Here is a 24,025-nt window from a genome sequence, read left to right as displayed (position 1 = left end):
CTTTCTTCACGTTCAAATTGCTGCAGGCATGTTTGTGTCCAGATACCATTTCCGCTCTCAGGCACCTTTATAAACTTGGCTACGCATGATGCTCAATTGCAAGATGTCTTCCATATGTCCCATGTTACATCAGCGGTACCTTCAGCCAGTCCACTTATCTTTCAACAGAACTTTGCATTCTGGGATTTGCAGTGAGTTTGTTTTTTCAAATGTATGTATGGGTCTACAGGTGAAAACATTCAAAATGTAGTGTTAAAAACCACAACCCACGGAGGTGTCAAACGTGAACAAAGGCCACTTTTCAGGTAAGACTTTTGACTGCATTTATTGCATTCTTTGTTTGAATGAAAAGATAAAGTTGCCCTTGTTACTTGATGTATATCCCCCATTTTAAAATCTTGACCTACGCATTTATTTTCAATCAACCTTGAAATCAGCATTGCTTGAATTTAGGATCTGGTGTATATCTGTAACCAGGGACCAGTAGATGAAAGCTGCCAATGAACTAGGTGGATAGCCGGGTCGGACTGGGACAAGAAACAGGCCCTGACACCCCAAAAAAAGTGGCCCATCCCTCGCCTCAAAAAAGTGGCCCGCCCCTCGCCTCAAAAAAGTGGCCCACCCCTTGCATCAAAAATAGTGGCCCTCAAACCATCACCTGTGAATCGCGTCAATTCACGACTCTACAGAAAATGCTACTTATGGAGGGTTCATGTGTCTGTTACATTACAACACAACTCATAAAATAACATAACTTTGCATGCAAGAATGGATCACCATATGTATCATTAATATCTGTGTGTATATATCCATTTTGTCAAATTACTGTGAATGCAAGCAGACATCCAAGGCCAAATGATAATATGTTATTGTATAGCACTTACACTTAAGATCTTTTTTATAGAACAAATATGCATACAATATCACCCAACCTGTGTTGGTACTCATTTATCGACCTCAGAAGGATTAAAGGCTGAGATGGCCTTGCTGGGGATTTGAAGCTGCAACCTGCAGATCACACACACACATCACAGCAGCGAGCACTCAACCCACTGAGCTATCCTATCAGCTATAGTAAAATGAGCAATTATTACGTAGTGGATACCATTAAACTGGTAACTGAGATTAAACAGCAGACTAGTTAAGTTCTGTTTGGCACGCCCTCTGCCAAACCTTTGTCAAATACCAACGTGTCCCAGCTCCCCCCCTCCATCCCAGCTGGAAGGGTCAGCATTTCATCAGTTCTGCGTTTACCTTCTGCTTGCACTGCGCATGACGCATGCTTATCTGCTTCCGCTTGGAGGCACAGCATTATTTGCACCAAGAGTACACATGCACTAAGGATCTGGGTAGGGATTTGAATTAATTGCCAGTTGTGAGCGCTTTAAAAAAGCAAAATAAATACAAAAAATAATAAATAAAGCATGAGGTACTGCACCAAAAGACGCCTTCCCTGTGTTCCACATTTCCTGCAGTAGCAGAAAGTTTGGTGCTGTGTCGGCCGGGCAAGACCGAGAGGGCTGTAGCGGCAGAAGGAATCCGGATGGATCCCAAACTGTGGGCTACTGATGTGGGCTTGTATGAATTCGTTGCCCTGGTGTAATGGTTGTGCCACTGGTTTTTGCCCTTGGCACCCTATTTTAATTGTGTGCCCCAACACTTCACGTCCAATCACACTCTTCGAAGAACAACTACTGCATCTCACAGAGTAATGTCAGACCCCTCCCTCCAGACAACGACTATACAGCCAACGTACACATCACTGCCTGTCCCTGGCCCCTTTCGGGATACCAATGCCCCTATGCCCTCGACAAAGACACTGTGGGGTGCTTCCGAACTGCACACAGTCAGCAACAAAGGCTAGCTATCATTCGGGGTCAGACTGGGCCATGCAATTGTCTCAGGCACCAAAGAAAAAGTGGCCCGCAGTTGCAAATGGCTTTTCATTCCTTTTGTGATACTGTTTGAATAGTACCAAGGGGGAACTTTTTGATAAAGTGACATGCAAATTGTACATTTTAAAGAATATTTATTCAGCAACACTGGTCAAAACTACTAGTCGCAGTGTGAATTAACTCATCAAACTGGCCCACATGGGCCAATAAGGGTCCCACTTTGGCCAAAAAACAGGCCCACTCCAGCATTTTGTGTTTTTGGTTGGCCCTGGACCTATTGTCCTACAGGCCAGTCCGAGGCTGCTCCCAGGTTGGGTGATATTGTATGTAAATATGTGCTCTGTAAAGCACTTTGGATTAAGGCGCTATATAAATAACACATCATTATCATAATAGGAAGCCTGTTCTGTGTTATGCCACGGAATCAGCTTTGTGCATTTCGCACATGGCCAATTATCGTCTAAAAAATCTATGAACGAATAAAGCCGTTGTTAGGAATAGGGCGGCAGTCTTTTTACTATTTCTAAATCATGAAGCTGCGGCCAAGATGTAGCGCGAAGAGAGAGACACCTGTGGCAGGTAAGTGAGCGTATGTGTCTGAGGGAATGATCTGCAGGGGTGTGAGGGACTGGTGGAGGTGGTGTGGGGGCAGGGACTGCGATGGGCGAATTCGGTGTCCACGGCACCAGCCAAAACAAAACACAAGGAAGACTGCAGGAGAGGCATAGGAAACAGGAATGGATGTGGGTTTATACTGACTGATACATACCGCATTACTTGCCTGCTAATGGTATTCTGCAACTCCCCAGGTGGTAATTAGCTGATAATGGCATTCCAGGTGGGCTGTACAATCTCGTAATGGCCCAGCGAGTGACCTTAGGTAACAACCGTTGGCACACTGTTATCAGACAGTGCAGCCTACCTAGAAGGACCTGATCACAATTAAAGGCCACAATGTCGTGGCTGAAATGAGAAGAAAAGAAAAAAGAAAGCTCATGGAGAGTGTGAGTGGGTATGGTCTAACCTCAAGCACCCCTAATTCTAAACCTGCCAGAGCGCCTGGAGACCGTACGAATGGCAACAGAGCGCTGTGCCCAACAGAACATCTGCTGGGTGAGCGTTTATGCACTTGCGTACCACAGCCATTTGCATAGCTCCCCTCCCCATGTGCCAGGTACAGGTAGAAGCCACCGTGTTTACCTGTGCTGGGGGGACACTTCCAACAAACAAAATGGCAATGGCCACAGAAGGGGGGGCGACTTTTGTTCTATTTTAGAAACTTTGGGCCCGTTTGTGTTAGTTTACCAGTTGCCCCCGTCCAGAGATAAGGATGTTAACTGGACTGTGGCAAATGCACTTCTGACACGAGGCAGGCAACTGCCTGTTCATGTTTTACTAGGCCTGGGTGAAATGCTTCCCAATCTACAATCGCCCCAGTCACCCAGGCAGTCTAAAGTAATTTAAACCAACACATCATGGCGTCCTGCCCATCGGTTGCAACTTGCAAATGGCTTTTACTGGACGCTGTTGCTCCTCCGTGTGTGTTTTGTGGTCATTGAATTGGTTAGGTGCAGACGGTGGGTGGGAAGTTGAAGTGGAGGGTGGGGGAGGCAAACTTTCCCGATTACATCACATCAACTAACAGGAAAAGGCAATACACAAGACACACAAGTGACATCTTCTCTACAGAAGCCACGTTTACGCGGACCTAGTGGACAGACACACACCCTCTATCACTGTTTCACAGGAACTTGCAACCAAACGTAACAATGGATTTTTTTCTTCACCAATGTTTAGTCAATCTCAGTTCATAAAATGCATTGCCAAGTCATCTCATGTTTTTACCAGCGTGGTGTGTGTGGATATCATTTATTAAACCCAGGGATGTCATTTCCAACAGACATGAAAGGATACAGTGCAGGTGGGGGGAGGGGCTTTGCATAGTGCCTTTTCAAGATACAATGGCCGGATGAATAAAGTGAGCCGGGTGATCTTGGGGCACATGTAAAATGAGGCACATAGACCAAGGACAAGGGACAGTGTATATACAGTATAAAACGTAATCTATGCAAACCAGCAGGGCCCCAAGCTAGTGTTTAGAGGCCCTTGTAACCCACTGAGTTTGCATTTGCTATTTTGAAAGTACCTGGACTAGAGAACTACAAACACAAGACAACATTTAAAAAAAAAGAATTGGTACTACAGAAGCTACTCACTCCTTACTTGGGCTCTGATCTGAGATCATAGCAAAAGTACTCCCATCTATCGCTTGGTTATTTATTTATTTATTTATGTGACAATTTTTGCAAGCGCACAAAGCCCATGGGCATCTAGGCGCTATATGGCTCAGATAAAGATGGAATGAGCCAGAGGGATAGGGCATTAGTTAAAAAGATGGGTTTTGGGTTTCTGTCAGTGCTGGCTAAGACCATGCATGCCACGTGAAAGGGGGGGGGGTGACATCCATGGGGGGAACCCGAATCACCAGAGCGGTCCGGACTAAAAAAAAGTGCACATTGGGCTGCGACACAACACACTTGGCAAAAGCGACCTACCATCAGGAGTTCAGGAACGTCCACCATCAGAACTAACCCCGCCGCGTCCGCGAAAACTTACTGAGCTAGCTGGTGGTGCCACTGGGTACCCCTGCAGCTCACCAGGAATTGGAGGTCCGGACTGCAGGTTAAATGGTGCAAATACCTGGGCATGCGACAGCAGGACACAGCTAAGGCCCATCTGTACACAAGTCCAAACTGTTGAATGTGCCAATGTTTGTTTTTAACAGTAATTCAGTGCATGGAATGGATGAGAGGACACACATTACTTGCAAATGAAGTGGCTGAAGACATAACTGGTTAAGAGTTTTTTGGCATCAGGAGCACATTTAAAACTGAAATTAAGCCAATAACTTTCAGACGACTGCTTAGCAATAGCACTTGTGTGGACTAGAGTTTTATGTTACTGCTTGAAAGAGCAAGCTCAAATGGATGCCCTGGGGAGGGGCAGGTGGCGGGTGTGAACGGCTATAGTGTTAGCATGGCACCTGGCAGTCAATGGGTGGGTAAATAACTAAACGCCTTCTCACATGCCATCTCCCTCATAGCTGTACTCTCATGTGACATTTTGGGTTTATAAGTGACACTGACTTAAGCACCATCTAATAGCCAAAACTAAGAAATGGCTCATGTTGCGACAGTTCCTGAAGCCTGTGAGGAAAAAGGCTTGCTGCAGTGAACTCCTGCATAGGACGTGTTCAAAGGGAGCCCCCAGGATCCTCGCGGAGCGCAGTAGCAAACTCAGCGCCTCGAGTGACTAGTGCTGAGGCTGTGAACAGCATCCAGAGAGGGCACGGGAAAGTATAAAGAGTCTAGACTCACTTTTTTGTTGCGTCTCTTCTGTGTTTTTACCAAACCATTTTTACAGTGCTTCTTTTGCTGTTTTTTGCTGCAAAATTTAGGGGGCAACGAGATCCCCGCGCTCCACCCATCCAATATTGCCTCACCAAAACTCACCATCTTTCTGTACGCACTTGCTGCAAATGTGCACATTAATTCAAAACACAAGTTTCACTGTGCCATGCAGTCGGATCTGAGTGTCACCCACTGACCCTGTCGCAGGAGGCCCAGCACATTTTTGTGCTCTATATAAACACATTACATACATTAAAAAAAAATTCAGAGCGTGCAAGTGCACACATGGAAAGGGTATTGCTGTGAGGGCCGGGGCCAGGAAATAACCCCGGCAGTTTTGACCTGCTGAAAATAGCAGCGCTCGGGCTTGACAGAGGCATTTCTATTGTTTGCTTACAAACGGTATTCACAGTCACTCGCCGCAAATGGGTTCTTTGACCCCCTGTGGACCCTGCCTCATCCTGCATTTGCCAAACCCCTACGAGAATAGTACGAGTCCTTACCTCAGTGGCATACTGGCTGGCTGTTGGCTGGCTGGCTGCTGTGCTGTCTGTGGCCTGGGTGGCACTAGGCACTGTCTGCTGGCTGCCTCGCCTGCTGCCTGGTGGTGGTGGTCCGGATCTCCTGTGGCTGTGTGTGTGGGCACTGGGCACTAGTGGCACTGGGCTGGCAGCCTCCAAGTTGGTGAGGTCCACTGGTGTGCTTGAGTTGCACTGGGGCTCAGCTCAGCTGGTGCCTGGTGGCACTGGTGGCTCTCTCTCAGTCTCTGCCCGGCGAGTGCTGTGTCAGTGTGACTGCGTTGTGCCCAAATAAATCATGCCAAGCCCAGGGCCAGGGTGGGTCAGAGGCCCAGGGCCAAGGCAATTAGCAAAGAAATAGCAGCATACTGTCGATTGGCGGCCGGCACAGTCTATTGGGCGGGCCCAGCCGAATTTTCATTGGCTTGTTTGTTCCGCGATGCTGGCGGCTCAGGGCCTCAGCCCCCAGGCACAACTGAAGTTGATTCAACTTTGCAAAGAAGTGCAATGTGTTGTCACTTCCTGCAAAGTTGAAGCAACTAGTGTGAAATGTGTCTGTTCTGGCAGTGCCGGCCCCAGCTCTCAGCCCTGCAGGCAGGCTGCCCTGTCCCCCACAGGGTCAGCCCGGTCAGGACTCGGAGGGAGGCAGGTGTTACAATTGCTTTAGTGTTGTTTGCAATTGCTTCAGCCTGCCTCCCTCCCATAGATCAAAGGCGGCACGGCACCGGCCCCTGCAGTGGCGGCCGGGGCGGCCAGCACGGCGGCCGGCCGTGGCCCAATGACCGTGATGAATTTAATTATGCTATGCCCAGCATCTGCATGCATCATAAATTATGATGCATGCATGATGCAGATGCAATCATCAAAGCAAGGTAACGTAACAAAATCTAATGTTACCTTGCTATGATGATTGTGTGCAGAGTAGACTGCAGACAGTGCAGCCGGCGGCGCCTCCCTCCTGGCTCCCTGCCCTGCCCTGCTGCCCAGCCGAGGCGGCGCAGGCGGCCCAGCCAACCCCGTCCCCCCCCCACTCCCCCATCTTACTTTCCAGCCGGTGGCCTGCTGTGAACCACAGTACTCGCGACTCGCAAGCTGCTGCTCCATGGCGCTGCCGCGTGCACACACACACACTAGGCCTGCCAATAAATTACATTGTAATTTCTTTTAAAAAAACGGCCCAGAGGTGGCTGCCGGAAAACCGGCCCAAGGGGACCCCAAAGTTGTTCGGCCACGGGCCGAAAGACCGAAAGGGCCAGTCCAACCCTGGTGGATAGCATCATTGATTAATCCACCTTCTGCAGATCAAAGTTAACACATGCAAGCAAAGGGCAATTCGAGACCCAGAGTACCAAATAAGGAGAAAAGGCAGCCACAGTACAACATGCCTTCCTATTACAGTTTAATGTCGCCATGACTTGAACACGTTCGTTAGCAAGTGAATGGATAGGATAAATGTTAGATAGGCTCATGGTATGAAACATTTACTACTACGCCTCAGTCTTCTCAGAGCCCAACATACATTTCACTGGAGATCTGTGGCATTGTCGGTACTGTCTATTAGGCTTATTAAGGTTGTGTGTTCATGTGTATCTTTCTCTATGTATCTCTGTAAATGTCTGTTTTGTATTGTTCTTCATCAAAGGGAGAAGGTTGTACTCAAACTGTTGCGGGATGCCTTCACTTTCTTGACTCAAATGTATGCAGACAAAAATGAATTTGTTTTAGCCTAATCTCACACTTACAAGTACCCTAAAATGTTCATAAATCGAAATCTAAAATAACAGTGTTAGAAATAGCTCCGTTTTCTTGTAAAAAAAAGCCACTCAAATATATTTTTCCAGTTTTGTGACCCTATGCACTTGGATTAAATTGCCTCCTATTGTTGTTCTTCAAAAGGACTGTTTGCTCTTCAGAGATGCATGATTATCTCCAGCCCGGGTGAATTGCAGAATGGATCGTGTTACCTTCTCAAATTGTCTACCCTGGGATAATCATAGAAAGTATGATCTCATTTGACCTCATCATCTTTTATCTGCAGCATCTATGCTGAATTGTAAAGCCATACTTCTGGTAGATTAATATCTGTTGACCTTAAATAGCACTGAGAATTTGCTCATCATTTGGAAAACCACCCAATCGACCAGCATTTGCAAGAGAATTGCCTGAAAAATGTAATATTGATAGTGATGTACTACAATGAAGGAAAGTTGTCAAAAAGTCTGCAATGGTGTCTTCTGCACTTCTGCAACTTTGTTACTGGTGAACATTTGAAAATAAGTGGGAGATCCTTGTGTAGAGAATCAGCACACATGCAGATTGAGCTCAACACCAATGTTTCGAGATCTCAAAAGGGGGCAGTGAAAGAACATTGCGCGGACGAAAAGAATAGCGTGGACGGCCAATTAATGGAATCGAAAGTGCAAAGAAACATGCTTCATAAAGTATGATGAGTTGCCCCCGGATCGCCTAGAACACGCCCCCATGGAAAACAAATGTTCATGTTGTCAAATGACCTTTGCGTCAGACCCATGTAAAAAATGAATCAAGGATTACTTACAAGCAATCCCCATTACATCAAAGCCTCTCCTGCGGCTCACAAATGCTCATCCCAGTAAACTTATGAAACTATGCCCCAAGCCCACAACTCAAAGAAACACCTGCATACCTGTGTGGAACTTCACCTTGTCCCCTTAACTCAAAGCAGCAACCACATACGCTGTTGAAACTGGGCCTTATCACACAAACCAAAGCAGCACCTCCATACACTGGTGAAACTGTGCCTCAAGCCCCTAAACCAAATCAGCACCCACATACACTTGTGAAACTGCACCTTTTTGCCCTAAACCAAAGCAGCACCTGTTTACCCCATTGAAACTGCACCTCGTCCTCCAAACTTAAAGCACCACAACATACCCAGGCGAAACTGTGCCTCATCTCCCTAAACCAAAGCAGCACTTGTGTACCCCTGTGTACCCAGTCAAAATGGTGTTGCATGCCCCTAAACCGAAGCAGCACCTGTGTACCCAGTTGAAACTGCACCTCGTCCACCTAACTTAAAGCAGCACCCGTGAACCCTGTTGAAACTGTGCCTCACCCCCCTAAACCAAAGTAGCATCCACATCCCGTGGTGAAACTGCTCATTGTCCCCCTAAACCAAAGCAGCACCTGCAGGTCTGCCCTCCCACCAGTACCCTCACATGTCTCTGCCCCAAACCCCACAGCCCAAGGCACTACCCACAAGTATGCCCTCCTCCCAGTACCCCCTTTAATCTCTTTTCCAACCACCAACCAAAAGTACCACCCAAAAGTCTGCCCTCCTCTAAGTACCGCCACTGACCTCTGCCCAACCCCCAACACAAGGCAAAACCCACAAGTCCGTCCCGCTCCCAGTACATCTACTGACCTCCGCCCAAAGCACCCAACCCATGGCAACACCCACAGTCTGCCCTCCTCTCAGTACCCCCACTGACCTCTGCCTCAATCCCCAACCCAAGCACCACCCACAAGTCTGCCCTCTTCTCGTTACCCCACTGACTTTTGTCCCAACCTGCAACCCAGGGCACCAACCACTCATCCACCCTGCTCCCAGTACACCCACTGACCTCTGGCCCAACCCCAAAAAACCAAGGCACCCCCGCAAGTCTGCCCTCCTCCCAGTAACCCCACTGACATCTTCCCCAAACCCGGGCACCACCTGCAAGCCTGCCCTCCTCCAAGTAGCCCCACTGATCACTGCCACAACACCCAAACCCAAGGCACCACCCTCAAGTTCGCCCTCATCCAGGTCCTTTGTGGAACATCAACCTACTTCACCTCCTCTGGCTCGGGTACAGCATTAAGCACACCTGCCAGATATCATCCTTCAACATGAACAGCTGAGAGCACTGCCCTTGGATCTAGGACCATAGCCTCTTCCATGGTTCTCTGTTGGACCAAACTCAGCTGCACATCAGCAGGACACCATACTGTTGCACCAGCTACACTTTGGCCACTCGTTGTACATGTGACATAGAGCACAAGTGATGAGTGTAGTCCACTGATCCATAGTGAGTCTGCATCCCTTCTCAACACCCACAATGCAAAATAGCCATGCCTGTGAATGAAGTGTTGGCACATCCACATTGACAGGCAAATGTCAAAGGAATACCCAAACATCAGTGGTCCAGAAAGGAAGTAAATGTACAATGAAATGATACTCCAGTAGCAACTGGGCAGAAGGAATGAGTTGTTTCCAGATACAATAAACATCCTAACCATGTGGAGCATGTGGCAAGCCACATGAAGAAGTGAATACCCATCGCCAAAGAGTGACCCCAAATACCATCTTGAACATTCCCACCCTTCGCCAAAAGCATCCCTGTATTGACACCATTAGACACACACCAAGAAAGTCACTGAACCAACACTGACACACCGAAACAAAACATTCAGTGCCCCTGCACAAGGAATGGAATCAGAAAACCAGCACTCGTCACCTCCAGCCGTCTGATGGTCCCTCCTCTACATGTGAAACACATGTCTACATGTCAAAGTGAATGAAAAAAAAACATCACACATTAACAACAGAAATCACTTGACACCCATGAACCAATTCACCCCTGGAGTGCAAAGTCATCCACAGCATACATGTTTCGACCCATCCACACCATGTATGCAATTGACCAACATGCTTGTATTGCAAAGCACAGAAATAGGCAAGCAACAGATGTTCATGAAAATTATGGAAAACATGTGTATCCCAAAGCATGTCACCTCCCCAGATCTACAATAGACCACACATGATCATCAAACATGGATGCATCATCCATCACACACAAAGAGCATGCATACATGTCCCCCAGCAAACATCACAGTAACAACATGACACACAGAGTGAGGCCCTAACCCACATGACAGTCATTGGACATACTCACTTAAAGAACATGGCCAAACCAAATTTGCACCAAGACAAAGAGACAGTGAGCAATGTGGTAGAATCATGATATTAAATTGAGTTAAAAGCAAAATATGTATGAAAAAGGGGAGGGAAAATAGTCCAGGGAAATAATTATAAGTACCAAATGAAACCTACAAGTAAAGAGCTATTTACAACCTTCAGTGGGCTAGTCTGTTGTGATGTCAGATAATGCCTCAGCAAAGGCTGATGCCCTTCTACCTCCACTGCCTGCAGGTGGGCCTTTGTTTTTGCCTGGAGGACTTGTAGGGCCTCCATCATCTGAGACTCAATCTCCTCTGCTACCATGAAAGATTCCCACAGGATGGTAGCCTGTCCCCTCACCAACTTCTCCTCAGCACTAGCCCTCGCAATTGCTGCATCATGTGCCCCCTACCTCTCCACCTGCTGCTGCCTCCCATAATCTACCTTCACCGACACCGGAGCCTGCAGGCATCGATGGGACTCATGCCTCACTTGTACCATTTTAGTGATTGATTACCTCCTTTGTCTGCCAATTTCCTGCAGGGGTTTCCTCCTCACAGTCACCATCTGCTGCTGCCTGGTATTGCATGTGTTGTGGAGGTACTCCTTCTGACTGGATGACAGTCATTGTCAGTGGAGTACAGCACCTGAACTGCCCTCAGGTGACTGCTTTACCTCCACTGCCTTTACCTACCTGTGGGCTACTGGGCAGGGTCAGCAACCACCTCCTCAGCCATCGCATAGATTTCCACCTCCACCAGTCCCTAAAGTCGCCACTGGGCGGAGGCATCGTTGAAGTGGTCAGTGCATCAGCAGATGGCCCTCCATTGTGGAAAGCACATTCTCCTGTATCTGGGAAGGTGTACAGCCTTCACACCCTCCTCGGTGTCCCCTCCTGACACTGTGGGCAGGGCTGCAATGGCCTCCTACTACTCATCCACCTCCATCAACCCAGATGCTTCTAGAGAATTCTCCATGCTCTGGGCCAATGTGTGGCTACACCACCAACACCCTTTCCCATCGCTGCTTGGGTGTCTCCCACAACAATCTTATCCTGGGACTCACCCTCATTAGTCTTGCCTGATGTATCCAATGCTCCCCAGCCACATCATCCTCTGAAGAGGAAGTGAAAACTGGGCATGACTGTGGTCTGCACCTGGGTCTAGAGCCTGTGTGCCTGTGTTTCTGCTCCAAAGAACTGCATGCACCCTCTTCGCCAGCAACATCAACTGTGGAAAAGGGAACAAGGAACATAGACATTAGTCAACAGTGAAAAGGTATGTGCGGTATACACAACAGTAACAGTAGCATGAAGTCAGCATGAGTCAACCAGCAACTGCCAAACACAAACTTGCCCATGCCCTGCAATCAGAATGAATACAGTGTGACGTATCCCAGGGAATTGTTACTGCTTCCATGGGGGGAGCCCCTTTCTATGAGGCCAGGGAGGAGAGGCTGCTAGCCGATAGTGCCCCTGGGGGTGGCACTCAGTGGGTGGATCTCATGGTGAGGGAAGCCCTTCATGGGACCAGTGAGGATTGCCTTCGGAGAATGCAGTATTCACCGCTTTCTTTTCTGTCACCTCCTTCCTTTTACACGACTCAGTTCTGTGTGGTTCCCCGCACCTCTATGTATCTCTGTAGAATAGAGGATTCCATACCTATAGATCATACTGGGAGGATGAAGAGTGAGGCTTACCCATGTGGAGTGCATACAATCTCTAACACAAAGCAGATCAGATATGGAGGCAAAAGCCCACCGCAGAACCAACATGTGTGGTGTAGTCTACTAAAGACCACTCAGGCAATAAAATGCAAGGAAGGACTGGTTAGCTCATCAAGCCAGTCCTGCAGGAGCAAAGAACCAGATGCTAGTTCCATGGCAAAAGACACAAGGAGAAGAGAACAAGAAGCTGTCAAGGAGAGACAAGTGTCTCCAATAACTGCATGGAGCAGGAACCTGTCCGGTGATGGGGAAAGAGAAAACCCGACCAGTGAAGCCAAAGCAAGGGGAAGATGCGCAGCTGAGGAAGCACGAGAGAGGTTACCACTGCAGAGCCACCAGGGGCAGGATACTGAATGTAGAAGCAGTGCAGAAGCCCCTCTCTACTTTCAGGACAGACCGGAGACTACAACTCTTCCGGAAGGTAGGGAAAGGGCCAGGCCAGCTGGTGGGGCATAGAAGCAGGCACCAAATAAGTTAAAAAGAGAGATACCAATACTGAGAGAGGCAGAAAGGGATAACAAATGAATTGTAAAAGCTGGAACAAAGTTTACAAAACATCCTATGTGGAACAGTACCTGGTCGGAGAATACACCAGGTTTGTTCAGTTGGGCGTTGAGTGAAGCAGGGGTAGAGAACCCGTAAAAAAACAGCATACCAGGATCTGCGACCCATATGAAGTTGGGCGAACCCCACAAATGCAAAATACATGGGTCAAGAACCCATGCAAGATCGAGAAAAAAAACACACAATCAAGAGGATGGGGCCCAGAGCAAGTAGGGAGAGCACAAGCAAATATAAAAGGGTCTGGGATCCACACAAAAGAGACAGAAGCTACAGAGCAAGATGGGGAGATCCCGAGACAGCCCAGAAGGTTCTGTAACCCAATTAAGAAAGAAAGAGAGGAGCAAGAAGATAAAACCAGGGATAAAGGACCCAATTACCAAAGGAAGAACCATGTTCTGGAATTGTAAAAACTACAGTCAAGTTTGACAGGGTAGTGCACCAGACTTGATACAACATTGTTTTGTTGAAGAAAAGAACAGCAGAAGAGATTCCCGCTGATACTTGGGAACTGTGTTTTGTAATAAAATGATCTACAGTCAAGTCTGGCAGAGTAGTAAACCAGACTTTACACTACATTGTTTTTGAGAAGAGAAGTACAGGGGAAGAGACTTCCCCCTAGTACTTGGGAACTCTGTTTAGTTATAAGAAGGTCTACAGTCAGGTCTGGCAGGATTGTGAACCAGACTTGATACTATGTTTGTGAACTGAAGAGAAGAATAGGGGAAACAAGTCTCCCCCTAATACATGGGGGAAATTGATTTGTTTTTGGCATAAGTCTGGAAAAACATTTAGGATCAAATACTTCTAAAAGTAAAGAATGACTCATTGTGTTTTCTCATCAAGAACTGAACATGTGAATGCAGCATCCAGAACAAGAGAACCTTCCTTCTGGATGAAGAAGTCGCCCAGTTTCTTTCCTTAGATTAGCATGCAAGGAATTAAATAGTGGGAAAAACTGGTCTGATCGAAATATACTGGAATTACCAAAGTATATGGCAAAATATGACAATAGGGATACCACTCCTCTCCAAGTGTGGCACACTAATGAATTGGGTAACAGATGGATGTATGTCTATTGGGAACTGTACAATTTAGAAATCAGAGGCGCTCAGCTTTCGGAGGTATCATAAGGAAATAGTCAAAAGAAAAACGAGATTGAACACAAGTTATACGAACAATCAATCAGCAGGGAAGACATATAATAATAAGCATTCCATTGATAAGGAAAGCCAAGGACAAATTCAGGAATTGGCTTATCCTACATCAAACCTCCACACGTAGTGTAGAATGGCAAAATAAAGGACTGAACTAAGTAAACAGGTTCATAAATAAATACAGGAACATACAATAACAAATAATGAATGGCATAATTTGAGGTCGATCACTCAGACATCTATTGGCCAGCCACTGCAACTCCTTTCTGGAACACAGCCTCTTGCGTCTGTGCACTGACATTGCCGCTCATTCTTGTCCTTTTGCGGCCAGTGCCAGTGAATGGAGGACTCTGACATTATCCACACCTTGGTATATTTCCATATGACTTTTAATTAGCATTCACAATACACTATCCAAATGCATGACACTGTGAGTGTTTCCAATGAGATGTGTCTTGCATGACATCAACACACAAGTGAATTGGCATAGCTGTGAAATTCTGTATAAAGTCGTGTGTACATTTAGATCAATCCCAACCACATCCAGACGACATGGATCCACCTCCTGTAAGGCAGGACATATGAAGGAAGTGTAAGGATATTTGGCGTGTTACAGCACTACTGCACAGGATCAATGTGTAGCATGTTTTTTTTTATGCAGCGCCAATGCATGGGTGGTGCATTGCTATGATGCTGTTGTTTCAAGCTATGTGTTGCCAGTGTAACATGGACATATAAGTAAGGGCAGGTTATTCAGTCAAAAACGATTTTTACATATAAAATGCAAATACATTTTTCACAGTTAAAAGCACACATCTGTACCTTCAAAATGCACACCATTTCTCACCCGAAATGCCTATGTTGCAAGAGACACATTTGGTAATTAACAAACTAATATCACTAATAAGACTAATAATTATAACTCATTAATAAAATAATGTGTCTTCACTGCAAAAAGAGGCAGACTATGAAAATCAGTTTTAAACACACATTCAAGTTTTTTTTTTTTTTTGCCTTCCTGTGCTCTGTCCACAGTAACTGCAGGAAGCAAAGACTTCGAATAAGCAGGAAATCATCTTGTTACAGTTGCAACTGTGCAAGAAGAACCATTGTTAAAAGTAGGAGGATAGAACATGATTGATTCTGATTGGAGCACGTCACATCAAGCATCATGTTGGAGGCTGTGACTAGTGCTTTGCTGCAGAATCTGGGGGAGAAGGGAGAGACATCTTGACACAGCTCGAAGAAGGACGGAGTTGACAGCCGGGGAGGCCTGATTCCTAAAGCAGATTCAACTCAGTTGCAGAGACTGGCTTTTCCAGTCAACAAGTCCCAGTTCGAGTGACGGCAGATGCTTGTCCTTGCTGGGTGAACCCCTCCAGAAGGCGCACAGCCAAAGAAGTTACATGCTAAATAAGCCTGGTAATTATCTCGCTGAGGTGTGGGGGCTGAGTCTGTACGAGAATATTCAGTCAGTGTAGGAAAGGAGATTCCTGTGCTTTACTCACGTGTTTAATGTTGCAAATTGAGTTCTTGTCTCCGCCACTCTCTTTTCAGTGTATCACAGATAATGCTGTTACTGTGCTATTTCATTTATTTCTGTAAACAGTGAGATCGTGTTTAAATGCAACTTTTATAATACACAAAAATATCTGAAAGCAGACGGGTGGTGTGTTTTATATTTACCAATACAGTGCTGATGATGTGGGGAGATGTTTAGACAGTGCAATTGTCATTTTCAAGGTAGCTAAACATAAAATTTGGCTGCAGTCGTGTGCATAATGTCATTCAGTATGAGCAATTATAACTAACTGTGTGTGTTGTAGTCTGCCGGAGGTCTATGAGTCGGCAAAAAGGGAGGCCCGGGACATAGTTCACTACTGTATATAAGATAGTGAAAATACCACATGATAGCTCGCTGCCGTAGATAAGACAGAGAGAAATTGCCCATGGTGGCACACTAAAAATGAAAATGTGGTGTTCTTGAAATGCAAGCCTGAGGTCTCTCTAGTGATTACATGAAAAATCTAAACAAAAATAAGGGGTTCTGGATATTGGGGCCACATATAAAACAAGGGAATTATGCTCACCAAAATACCATCAATCACGCATACCAACCGCGCATACCAACCACGCATGCCTGTGTGCTGAAATAATGCATGTCCACTGTATTATTGTTGTACATGGCCCAATCTGAATACAAGGAGTGATTGTTGCTAAATTATTTTTCGGCGGTAAGAAAATACCATCAGGCCCCAAATCTCCACAAAAATACCCAACAGAAGTGACCATGGTAGCATTACTGCAGTCCCCATGGATAGGTGAGGGGGACCTCAGCCAAATTTAACACAGTTGTTAACATGTCATGCGTAGATAGAAGCACATATGACATGCACACATGGAACTCACCTGATGTGGCTGCATAGTTGTCCATGTCTCTTTTAATATGGGGGTGCAACGTCCTCAACGTAAGAGAAGATACCGTCTGTGAGATTGCTATTGACAAGCAGGTATTCCCATTTTATTCAATCAGGCCTTGTTTCTGAGTCACTCTTGAGAGCTTTCAAGCTGCCAATTGCGCGATCGAGTTAGCTAGCAGCACACATGTTAACCATTGTAACAAGAAGTATACCATGTTGTTTAATTGGCTCTGCCATTTATAATTAGGTTTAATTTCTGCTACATCCAAGAGAGGATCAGGGTTGGCAAGTATGTGGCTGGATGAGATGGCAGCACAAATATTAGCAATGTTCCTATTTTATTTATATTATTTTATTGGACATGTGTTTCCAGGCACCACAAGACAACATTGGGCAGGTGGGCGTTTGTAAGAATAAAAAAGAACAAAAAGCAAACAATAATGGTTATATTGCCCTTGTGACAATCCTACTGTGCAAGTGCAATACAAGGGTGGTAAGTGCGAAGGAGGCAGAAAGGGAGAAGTGCGGGAGAGTGGTGCCCATAAAATGGGGTTTGAGGGGGTGAGCAAGTGCTGGGGGTACAAGAGGACAAGTGCCAGGGGAAAGAGAAGGGGAAGGAAGGATAAGTGTGATGGACTGGTCGCCCAGGTTGGGCTAGTCCGGCAAAAGGGCGCCCGAGGGCAAGTGCTGGCAGGGGATGCTGGGAGGACTGGTAGGGGGGGTTGTATGGCCCGTGTGTGACTCATAAGGAACCAGGACCCAGTCACAGTGGTAGAGGAAAGTTAGCAGGAGAGGGGAAGGGGGAAGTAAGTCGAGAAAATTATGGTATGAGAAGTTTTCAGGAACTTGAGAAGATCTGGTTCAAGTCTGAGGGCAGCAGGGAGGCTGTTCCCGGGGGAAGAACCTGCTGAGGAAAGAGATTCACCTCCTGATCGCTACATGGAGAAATGGTTGCCCAGCAGTACCATGTAACGAGAGACAGAGCTCCAGGCAGACAGGGGCATGGGCCTCAAGGCAGAATTGTGGGATTATGACTGAATGCCTCTAAGTCAGAATCCCCCCTAAACTGTATTGGTAACACAGCATTGTGGAGTCTCAGTTGACCTAGGATAACCAGCCTCTGGGGAAGTGCATAGAGTTGCTTGCCTCAGGACTGGTGTAGATAGAAGTGGGAAACCTCTCTCGCCTGTAGTGCATCACATATTCATGGGGAATGAGGTGCATAATCATTTATAGTTTACCTGATTCTGTGTCAGGGTTTTGTAAGCGGTAGAGCAGGTACCTTGCTGCAATCTATTGTAAATCATCCACTCAGCCAAGTGGCAGGGCCCAGCCCATGGGAGGCAGGCAAAAGAGGCTGTGCCTTGGTTGTGGGTGGTGGCTTAAGCCCTGCACCCTGGGCACAGAGGTGGCACCTTAAACCCAGGACCCTGGACGATAGTCTTAAGGCAGTCACAACTTCAAGGCCGCACAGCAATGTGGTAGGGGAGGACTGCCCTGGGCCACCTGGTCCTTTGCCAGATCAAACAGGCCATATGGCCTGGGTGGTCAGACCAGCTGGCCTGGCTGTCTCCTATATTTGTCTGCATCCAGGCTCCATAATAGTCAGTGTGGTTCTCTGTGGGATAGAATTGTCATGGGATCTGGACCGGCTCCGCCGCACTCAGGCTGGGTTCCCAGAGCAGGTGGGTCCAACAACCTGACACAGAGGGAAAGGCTGAGCAAGCCTGTATGATGAAGGCCCATGTGGGATCCAGTGTCTGATAGGTGTCCCAAGGAAGTGGTACTGGGGCTAAGCCAGGCGGTAATAGGCCCCCACCTGCTGCAGAGGGCATAGCTCAACGGTGACCCAGCCAGAGCCCCAGCCGTACAGGGGTGCTTCCCCAGCCATTGTGCCACAGCCTCTGATGCAGGGCACCGGCCATACAACTCAGCAGCAGTCATTGCTGAGGTCCTAGCCAACTCTGGAGGGCAAAGCTCAGATGCATTGTGGGCAGGGCCCCAGACAGCCAGGAGTGTCCACCCATCTTGAGGTGCAGCTGGGTAGACCACAGCTGTCAAGTTTCTTTATTCCATGTGGGACGCCTCAAGGCAGTCTTGTTTTTTTTTCTTTCATGCACTGCATGTCTTTGTGAGCGGATGAGGGGATTTAGCAAACCCTGATGAAGATGGACGTTAGGTGATATAATATGATATGATAGGTTATTTATGATGCACTTACTACCCAGATGTTTCGAAGCACGGACCCAGAGTTCGAACCTGTGTTGCTCCATGTCGTTTTGCTTCCAAGGCGAGCATGTTGCCGCTGAGCTATCCTCCAGAGACAAAGGTGAGGCCTGTGTTGCAGTTGGTGCTTGCCACTCAGGGGAGCACATGGTATGTTGACATTGTGCTTGGGGATGTCTTCAGTCAGTAATGGGATTTGAACTTTTTTGGGTGGAGGTGGGTAGGTCCAGCAGCAATGGTGCGAAGGGAGACATCATGAAGATGGCAGTCAGGTGAGGCCTTTGTTGCAGTTGGTGCTTGCCACTCAGGGGAGCACATGATAGGTTGACATTGTGCTGTTGGATGTCTTCACTCAGTAATGGGATTTGACCTTTTTTGGGTAGAGGTGGGTAGGTCCAGCAGCAATGGTGCGGAGGGAGACATCATGAAGATGGCAGTCAGGTGAGGCCTTTATTGCAGGTGGTGCATTCCACTCATGGGAGCACATGGTGTGATGACAATGTGCCTGGGGATGCCTTCACTCTGTTCATGATTTTGTGCCTGTGACAAGGATACCTGTGTTTCCGCTTGCTTTGACTGTGTAGGTGGTTTGTGTACTTGATGTGTTGGATGTGGCTGGGGTCCCATTGTAGTTGTTGTGTTATGGAGCAGCCACAGTTTGCCTCTCACAGGCACACATTCTCAGGGTGTTGTTATGGGCAAGCTGGATTGGCCCTATTGAATCATTGAAGGGCATCAGGGTTGAGGATTCACTGTGGGTGCTCCAGGGGGGTTGAAGTTCAGGTGACTTTTTTTACAACATGATTTTGTGTGTCCTGTCCCTGTGCCCTTTGGCCTACTAAGGGAATGGGTGATGCCTATGGATGAGGGAGGTGTCCGTTCTACAGCTCTGTTGCTCTGCCATGGCATGTGGCAATATTGTACTGGACACAACAAGCCAGGATGATTTTGCATACTAGAGGGGGTGCATATACCAATACGCCACCTGAGTGGTCACAGGAGTGGAACCACTGTGCCCTTAGTGGTTATGTGTGCTATGTTGTAGATTGCATAACTTTGGGTGCTTGGATTCCTAAAGGGGTGTCAACAGGAATGATGAAAGCAGGTAGGCACTGTCGCCTGCAAAGTGGGAAATGGTTGTTCTTAGCATTGAATGTCTTTGCTTATTTTTCTGTGTGTCATGTGACTGCTTGTATGTCGTGATAGTTGATACTCATCCACCAGGCAGGTGTTTCCAAAGACTATAGATGTAAGGGCTTGATATTTGGGGGAATGCAGGAAGATGTAGCTATCATGAGTGCATCTCAAGTGATTTGCATTGACATGCATGACATATCCCTTGGCATCACAGATAACCTGGACATTAATGGAATACCTATATTTGCTGTTGCAATAGATTTGCCCAGTCTCTCTGGGGGGCTGGAGCACTACATGTGTGCAGTCGATGGCTTCCAGGACCTGTGGAAAATGTGCAATTGCTTAGAATTCCTAGGACACTCTCTGCCTTGCCTGCATTGTGTGAGGCATTCATATGTGCCTATGCACAAGTGCTAGGATGCAGCACAATACCTGGTGGAGCCACCTGGATTGTGTGGCCTGTGATATGCCCCTGGAAATGGCTGTGGTGTGCTGGAATGATCCAGTTGCCAGGAAGTATATGGCTGATAGTACTTTCTCCAGGGGTGTCAGTGCATGTTAGCATATGGTGGGTGATGCCAGGCCATTCTTCCAGACCCTGACCAGGTCGAGGATGGCATGGGGAAGGAATCTGTACCTTCCATGCACCTCCTCATCTGGCATCCCAAATAACGTGGTATGAGGATGGAGGATTCTGGACTTCTACCTCATCCTCCTCCTCCTTCTTCCATGTAATAGGATCAGTGCTAGTAAAGCAGGGTCTGGCATTGTTGAAGTCCGACGTTCAACAGGTTTGCATTGAAAGTTTATACGAAAACTTTCATTGCACTGTGTACTTTGCAACACAATCAGGTAGCAGTAAGATCACAAGATGTGCGTTCTCCTTTGGACTCCAGGCAATAGCCCAATAGCTTCTGTGAATAGGGTTTTCTTAGTGCTTAATAGGGCATAATTGTTGTTTGCACGGTTCGACCCTCCCCACGCCCATGTTCTTCCTCATGTTCTGGATGGAATGGAGATTTTGCATGTTACGTCCTGTACTTATTTATTTGCGCTGGCCCTTCCCACATGCTGCACTGTCTGTCTTGCAAAGCGCTCCAGCAGAGCATAACTTGAGATGGACCCGTGTAAAATCCAATCCATGAATATGAAAATGTATTTTAGAGACTTTGTGCTGCACAAAATATTTTGTAATTTACACTAAATGTGACCTACCTTCTTAACTCTTGTTCCCAATCAAGCATTTCAACTCTAATGTCTATTTGTTGATAGCACAGAAAGAGAACTACAGCTAAATATCTGATTCATGAAGTAAAAACAAAAAAGGAAATGCAGTTGTATGACAGCTTAGTGCTCTCAATCAAAGCAACTAGAAACACTGTGCCATTCACTCTCTGCCTCTTCGTGGTTGATGAGATTTCTGTGGTAGGGAAAAGCCATTCCATTGAAAGTTTTCCATCAGTAACTCTCTTTGAACAGAATGTCTGAGGTATGTGCAATCCAAACTTAGTCGTTTTCTTGCAATACACAAAGGCAATTATTTAATGATATATTGTATTTCATTGTGTAATTATGAACAAGTTGGCAGATTTTAAAACATCTGTATGGCTTTTGCGGCACATACATACAGATGTATGATATTTGTTTGTGGACTTTTTATGTTTATTTGGAATTGAGAGTACATTGGTGAATGCCTGGCATGTTTAGCTCTTGCTGCTAATGCGTTATGTATTAGAGAGAGGGATTTTATCAAGAATCGAGCCCATCAAAAAGAGGGCGGCAAACTCATAGCAGAAACTTTACAATGGTGCAACTTCAATATATTCCTGCTAATATCAAAAAACAAAAAGTGCACTACTGCACATACATGTCCTTTCAATGTGTTCTTGCCCTAATACTGTGTCTATTAGCATAAGGAAAAAAAACTCTGTGTTTTTGTAAAAAATTCTTTAAAAGAATATGTCAATCACCCCTGTATCGGCGGGGGGACATGGCTGGTAACGGCCTGCCAGCCCGATCCTAGGCAGGGGCTGTGAGCTGTTACTGGTCATGTCCACCGCCCTACAAGGGGGTGATAGCCATCCACATTTACCATCATCATCATGATGCTTTTTTCGGTTTTGAAACACATAATTACAATTAAAAGCAACAACGCATACATTGCAGTAAAAGCCATTAAAAACGTCATAGATCTATTAAAAACCAACAAAAAGGAATTCACGCGATATGCACCAAACACAGTAAAATCCACTGAAAAGGATGTCACGTGCTATGCACCAAACACAGTACAATTAAAAACCCTACACAGATTTGTTGTTTCAATGATGTTCGCCAAAATCCGAGAAGATGACACATTAATGCTAGAGCTTGAGTAATATCGCCCTCCTCAACCAAACCCTATGAATGTATTTAGACACAAGGTAAACAATGTTTTTGTCCTGTGCTGACTTACAATAAGCTTGGGTATCTACCAAACATTGAATATCTGATTCTCTCAGTGTGGGTATTATTAAGGATGCGCTTATCACTTTTTAAACTTTGCACATGAACATGAAATGCTTGTTGATTTCTTCACCCTTGCCACACACTGGCAAAGTTGTAGAATTTGAACATTGCCATTGCATAACAAACGTTGCCACCTTTAACATTTTCATCCTATATTGGATGTATAATGCTCTTGCAAATGAAGGGGTAATCCTAAAAAGGTAGATCTCAAAGGCAAAATATTGCTTGATATCCAGATAGGGTACAGCTAAACACAATAGAGTACACACATTCTCCATGTGTTTCCTTGCTTGGATGACAACAGCTTTTTTTATTTGTCCTTTTCCCGAATTGCGCTCATTGCCAATTTCTAGGGGACTATGCCACATGGGTTCTAGATTTAATATCACTAGCCCAAGTGTTACATGTTTTAACCATGGTAATTCTCTTGCTCCATTCTGTGACATTACACGCTTAAGAGCATCACTATACTTGGCAACCCCAGAGTTGACCAGATTCTAGCCCAGTATGCCATAGGTCTTAGGTTCATGCTGTCTGATATGTGTCTTAGATCACACTCTGTGTGCAGTACAGCATTCAGTGCTCAAGTAATGATGTTTTCAAAAATATGATTTCTACTATGGTATTACCTCGTGCACAATCAAACCCCCATACCTCTGTTCCATTTAGAGCAGGGGCTACCGCTTGCAATGTGTATACCTCAAGAGCTGATGTAACAGATACTCCTCCAGGTTGAGCAGCAAACTTCCTGATTCCCCCACAATGTCTATCCATCGCCACACAAGTTCGTGTATGGTGGGCAGACCAAGACCCATTTTTTGTGAACCTGACACCTAAATAATCATAAAACTGGACCTGCTCTAAACAATGACCGCCATTCTCTATCCTAATATTAACTGCTTTGGCGCACCTGGGTTTAAATGCAATCACCTTGGTTTTTGCTTTGCTGATCTCTAGTCTCAATTGATTGCATTTGGTATAAAAACAATGTAGTGTATGCCTTGCAAGTTAGAAAACGCATGATGCATGTGTGGCTTGTGAATCATTGCAAATAATAAAGAGTGTATAATGAAAAATCCATCAAAGTCGGTAGTGCAGTTTCATAAATAAGTGACTAAAATAACAGCTAGTGCTATCTTGTCTCTGTAATGTTTGCTATCTGGTGCTTATAGTCAACCCTAAACAGAATACAAAAATAAAGGGGGGATTCTTGTCACATCATATAGGGCATTACTATAAATATGCTGTGCTACCACATTACCACTATTTTACCACAATACTGAATACTACCCAATTTATGTAATAGCCCTCTGACAAAATTCCCCAACACACCATGGGTGACATTGCCAAAAGAGCGGCAGTGTCCGCAAAAAAGTATGCTGGTACTCTATCTCCACCCATTTTAGGGGCATCCTGGCAGTGGGTAACTAGCTCTTTGATTATCTCATTTAAATATCTACCAAAGAGGAGCAGGGCAAGGATGCACCACTGTCTCATGCCATTTACAGTAGATGTATTTCACACGCATGATGCATCTCCCTTAAAAAAATAAT

This window comes from Ambystoma mexicanum, chromosome 3q (genome assembly GCF_040938575.1).
Source record: "Ambystoma mexicanum isolate Mex_15411 chromosome 3q, UKY_AmexF1_1, whole genome shotgun sequence".
Classification (NCBI taxonomy): Eukaryota; Metazoa; Chordata; class Amphibia; order Caudata; family Ambystomatidae; genus Ambystoma; species Ambystoma mexicanum.
Note: the sequence above shows the minus strand (reverse complement) of the source record.